The sequence below is a fragment of the Oryctolagus cuniculus genome, chromosome X, assembly GCF_964237555.1.
Source record: "Oryctolagus cuniculus chromosome X, mOryCun1.1, whole genome shotgun sequence".
Lineage (NCBI taxonomy): Eukaryota > Metazoa > Chordata > Mammalia > Lagomorpha > Leporidae > Oryctolagus > Oryctolagus cuniculus.
Window position 1 is genome coordinate 76,712,602 of NC_091453.1, and position 6,432 is coordinate 76,719,033.

Consider the following 6,432-nt stretch of genomic DNA (forward strand, 5'->3'; position numbering starts at 1 on the left):
ATTAGGGATCTCTTGTGATTCTGTATGAATTTTAGGGTTATTTTTTCCAGATCTGAGAAGAATGACTTTCATATTTTGATTGGGATCACATTGAATCTGTAAATTGCTTTGGGTAACATGGAGATTTTGATGATATTAATTCTTCCAATCCATGAACATGGGAGAATTTCCCATTTTTTAGTGTCTTCTATTTGTTTCCTTAATGTTTTATAATTTTCATTGATGAAATTTATCCAAAGGTATTTACATTTGTATTTTTTAAATGTTTATTTATTGGGGATGACATTTTGGTGTAGCAGGTAAAGCCACCACCTGCAACATCAGCTTCCCATATGGCTGCCAGTTTGAGTCTCAGCTACTCCACTTCTGATCCAGCTTCCAGCTAATGGCCTGGGAAAGCAGCAGAAAATGACCCAAGTGTTTGAACTGCTGTACCATGTGGGAGATCTTGAAGAAGCTCTTGAATCCTGGCTTCACCTTGTCCCAGCCCCAGTGGTTTCAGCCACTTAGGGAATGAGCCAGCAGAGGGAAGATTTGAGACAGACAGAGAGAGAGAGAGAATGAATCTTCGGTGGCGAGATCTTCCATCCACAATTCACTCACCAGATATCTGCAATGACCAGGGCTGGGCCAGGCTGAATCCACAAGTGAAGAGTTTCATGCAGGTCCTCTATGTGTGTGGCAGGGGCCCAGCTGAAGTATGTGGGCCATCTTCCGCTGCTTTTCCAGGATATTAGTAGGAAGCTGGATTGGAAATGGGGCAGCTGGAACTCAAACCAGTGCTCATATGGGATGCTGGCTTTGCAAGCAGCCCCTTTACCTGTTGCACCACAATTTCAGCTCCCTTTGGCCAATTTTAAATTCAAGCTTCTTATCAGAAAAAAAATATTTTTGCTATAGATCTCATGATCTTTTTAAGATTAAATAAAAAAATTGCTATAATTTGAAATATTTCATTTTCATTTAAAAAGTACTTTAAAAACTATTTCAGCTTTAGTCTATATAGATCTTTCTACTATAACTAGTTATAAAACCAGTTTGCAAGTATGAAAGAATTGTAAGCATGCATAATGAGTAAAATGTTGGAAGGAAAACATTTCAATATTTTTCATAAAGTGATTGAGGATCACTTCATCATAAAATGATTGGGTCTGTTCATATCAGGAGATTCCTGGATATACAGTAAGGAACCTGTAATTATCTTTAGATACTTTTATTATTTATAGGTGGTTACTCCATTTTGTGTCATTTTAGGAATCAGGTTTAAACCCAAGTCTCTGGAAGAAGTTCAGGATCAAAGTTGCTGGGTATTTATTATGCTGTAAGGCCAGTAATCATAAAGACATGTGTTTTGAATCTTTTTCTAAGACTTTAATTGCCCATGAAATATTGACTGCACTTTTATGATTGTTAATCAGCATTGCTGCAATGATGATCACAATGCAGCAGGTTCATTGTGCAGCCATTCTGTAACATAAATGGAGTCTGACAGTATAGTGTGTATATAATGCTTCAGAATGCAACAGAATACTTCAGATCATAAAGCATGAACTTAGATATGAAAGTCAATTTGAAAAATAAGTTAACTGACTGGTGATAAAATATGCAAAAATATTCAAAGAGCATAGGTTAAATTATGCTTTTGCAAGAGCATGTAAGTTACCATTTAAAAATCTGTTAAAACTACAGAACTTGGTTACAGGCATATTATAACCAATGAGAGTATTTCAGGCATGGAAAGCCAAGACACTCTGGCAAAAGATCTCTGTGAGTGAGATCCCAGTGGAAAGAACAGGTCTTCAAAGAAGGAGGTACCTTTCTCTGAAGGGAGGAGAGAACCTCCACTTTGACCATGGCCTTGTCTAAACAAGATAAGAATCGGAGAATTCAGAGGGCTTCCATAGCCTTGGAAACTCATGACCGGAGCATAGGGAGACTACTGATGCCATAGACAGGAGTGTCAATTGGTAAAGTCAACAACAGGAGTCACTGTGCACTTACTCCTCATGTAGGATCTCTGTCCTTAATGTGCTGTGTATTGAGATTTAATGCTATAACGAGTACTCAAACAATATATTTCACTTTGTGTTTCTATGGGGGTGCAAACTGTTGAAATCTTTACTTAATGCATACTATACTGATCCTCTGTAAAAAAAAAAAAAAGAAAGAAAGAAATTATCAACTCCCATCTTGACTCTCACTGGGATTAAACATGACAATAGGTCTGATCTGATTTCATCATCATTTAAAAAAAATCATCTATTATTTTTCACTTTATGTTTCTGTGTGAGAGCAAACTGTTGAAATCCTTACTTAATGTATACTAAGCTGATCTTCTGTATATTAAGATAATCGAAAATGAATCTTGATGTGAATGGACGGGGAGAGGGAGTGGGAAAGGGGAGGGTAGTGGGTGGGAGGGACGGTATGTGGGGGAAGCCATTGTAATCCATATTCTGTACTTTGGAAATTTATATTCATTAAATAAAAGTTAAAAAAAAGAAAAAAAAAAGAAAAAAAACACGTCCAAATTGGAAAGAGGGAAGTCAAATTGTCATTGTTTGCAGATAATATGATCCTTTACCTAATAACCCCAAATAATCTACCAAAAACCTATTAAAGCCAGTAAACAAATTGAGGAAAGTTGAAGGATACAAGGATAACATACAAAAATCAGTTGTATTGTTATAAACCAATATCAAATTTTCTGAAAAAGAAATCAAGAATGCATTGTATTTTCAAATGCTACAAACAAAATCATAGGAATGGATTTAACCAGAGAAATCAAAAATCTCTACAATGAAAAAGTTGGTGATAGAAACTAAAGAGAATACAATGAACTGAAAAGATACTGCATGTTCATGAACTGGAAGAATCAAAAATATTGAAATATCCATACTACCCAAAATGATCAATGGGTTCAATGAAACCCCTATCACTATCCAAATAACACTGTTCAAAGAGCTAGAAAAAATCCTAAAATTCACATGGAACCGCAAAAATATTCAATATCCAAAGCAATATTAAGAAAAGGGAACAAAGCAAAAAGCATTACACTTCTGATTTTAAAATATACTGTAAAGCTAGAGTAATTAAAACAACATGATATTGTTATAAAAACCAAAATGCAGATCGAAAGAAAAATAGAGACTAGAAGTAAACCCATGCTTCTGTAGCTAACTTATCTTCAATAATGATGTTCTAAGAACATGCATTAGATGAAGGAATGTGTTTTCCCTAAGTGGTTTTGGGAAGATTAGGTGTGTGCATTAGAAGAATGAAACTATGTCTCACCATGTACAAAAATCAACTCAAAATTGATTAAAAATCTAAATTAAAGGTCTCAAACTATCAAACAACCAGAAGAAAACATGAGACAGATATTTAAGGACATGGGAACAGTCAAGAATGATTTGGATCAAAGTATAAATGCAGAGGAAACAAAAGCAAATATTGACAAGTGGGATTTCATCAAGCTAAAAAGCCTCTATGGCAAAGAAAAATCAACAGAGTGATGAGATAACCTATAAAATAGGAGAAAATGTTTTGATATTACAAGGAGTTAATACCAGAATATATAAGGAACTGAAACAACTCAGTAGCCAAAAAAAAAAAAAACCCTAAATAACCAAATTTTAAAATGAGTGATATGGGGACTGCATTGTGGTTTAGTGGCTTAAGTCTCTGCAACACTGACATCCCACATGAGTGCCAGTTCCAATCCTGGCTGCTCCACTTCTCAATCTATCTCCCTCCTAATGCATCTGGGAAAGCAGCAGCAGATTGCCCAAGTGCTTGGGTTCCTGCCACCCACGTGAGTGATCTGTATGAAGCTTTAGGCTCCTGGCTTCGACCTTGCCCAGCCATACCTGTTATGACCATTTGGGGAGTGAACCAGTAGATGAAAGATCTCTGTCTCTGTCTCTTCCTCTAACTCTGCCTTTGAAATAAATAATTAAGCCTTTAAAAATAAAATTAACAAATGAGCAATAGATCAAAATCAATACTTTCAAAAGAAGTTACAGAAATAACCAACAAGTACAAGGAAAAAATGTTCAACATCACTAATAATCAAGAAAAAGCAAAGTAAGAACACAATAAAATATCACCTCATTCCACTTAGATTGGTTATTATCAAAAAGACAAAAGATAGCAAGTGCTAACCAAGATGTGAACAAAAGGGAAACTTATACATTGTAAGTGGGAATGGAAATTAGTATGGCTATTGTGTTAATCAGTATTGAGTTTCTCAATTAAAAGCAGAACTACTGAGGCCGGTGCTGTGGGGAAGTAGGTTAAGCATCCGCCTGCGGTGTTGGCATCCCATATGAGCACCAGTTCAAGTCCCAGCTGCTCCACTTCCTATCCAGCTCCCTGCTAATGTGCCTGGGATAGCAGTGCAGGATGGCCCAAGTGCTTGGGCCTCTGCACCCATGTGCAAGGCCCAGAAGAAGTTCCTGGCTTCAAATTGGCCCAGCTCTGGCCATTGCTGCCATTTGGGGAGTTAACTAGCAGGTGGAATACCTTTCTCTCTATCTCTCCCTCTCTCTGTCTGTAACTCTGCAACTCAATAAATACATCTTAAAAAAAAAAAAGAACTACTATATGATCCTGTCATTGCACTACTGGCAATAAATCCAAATCCAAAGGATATGGAATCAGTCTGTCAAAAAATAATACTTGCACTCCCATGTTTATGGCAGCTCTATTTACAATAGCCACTAACTAGAAGCAACCTAGAAGTGTAATCAGTAGACAAATGGATAAAGAAAATGTGGTGCATATATAAACAATAGAATACTATTTGGCCATTAAAAAAGAGCAAAGTCCTATAATTTGTGATAACATGGGTAGAATTGAACTTCTCTGTTAAGTAAAATATTCAAGACCCAGATCTCACACATATGTGGAATCAAGAAAAATTGATCTCATGATGTTGACAGTAGAATGGGGAGTAGAATGGTGCTTACCAGAGGCTAGAGAGAGGAGAAAGAGGGTGAGACAGGTAAAGTTAAGTTTGATTTAAGGGTACTAAGTTATAATTAAGAGAAGTTGTTTTTTTCTGTTGTACAAAGGAGTGATTGTAAATAATACTCATATTGCATTTCTTAAAAGCTAGAATAAGAAAGGGAAGAGGAAGAGGGTGGAAGAAAGGGTGGGAGGGCAGGCACAGTAGGGAAAATTATCAAGATCATAAATTTGTAATTGTGAAATGTATGAAGTTCGCAACTGCAAAGCAGTATAGTCCTACAGACATTCATAAAAACTTGCTTCTAAGGGTACAGCTTAATAACTAGACATAAGACCCCAAAATCCCTCAAGCTGCTAATAAAAATAGCAGCTAAAATGTTATAAAGATCAAATGGATAGGAATAAGTGGTAAAGCAACCATATACATATGATCAAGTGTTAAAGTGATCATATAAATAGGACTAAGTGTTTGGAAACAATAAACAGAATTAAAAAGGAATAAAGGATCCAACATGGGAAGCAGTCCATACAGTAGACTCATAGAATGACAGTTGATTTGAGTACCACTTTGACCTCAGAATCAGCCCTTAAGGCATTCCAGTCTGGCTGGAAAGCCCAGGGGGAGCACTTCAGGCATGGAAAGCCAAGACACTCTGGGAAAAAAGTGTCCTGATAAAGGACCCCTGTGGATGAGACCCCAGTGGAAAGAAGCAGCCACCAAAGAAGGATGTACTTTTCTCTGGAGGAGGGAACGTCCACGTTGCTTATGGCCCTGTCAAGCTAGTGGATCCATAAGGCTTCCATAGCCAAGGAATCTCATGTCAAGGGCCTTGGGTGATCACTGATGTCATACATAATAGTGTCATTTGTTAAACAAACAACAACAGTCACTGTTCACTAACTTCCCATGCAGGACCTTTGTCCCCAAAGAGTTGTACCATGTAACTTAACAGTAAAACTTGTTCTCAAGAATCACTTCCTTTTAGTGTATTAAATGAGGATATTATTATATCTCATAAGTTATATTTATGTCTAAAAGGTCACAAAAGATGTATCATCCTTGGGTTCTTTAAAGACAATTAAGTTTCTAAAAGGAAAGAGGGGGAGGAAGAAAGAGAAAAGAAGGGGGAAAAAACAAAATCACTTTCAAGAAGCAATAACAAAGAACAGCCCTTGTCTAGACTTTTGATTGACAGTTCTCTTAGTTTTTTTATTCCAATGTTTTTGTCTTTTTCTTTCTCAGACCAAACAAGAGAGGAAAGAGGAAGGGAGCGAGTGGGTAGGAGGACAGGTGAGGTGAAAAGAATTACTATGTTCCTAATGTTGCATTTATGAGATACACACAAGTAAAAAAAAAGCTAGAAGAACCAATTTTGAATATTTTTACATTAAATAGATGACAAATGTTTGAGAAGATAGATATGTTTACTCTTACTCAAACACTATACGATATATACATGT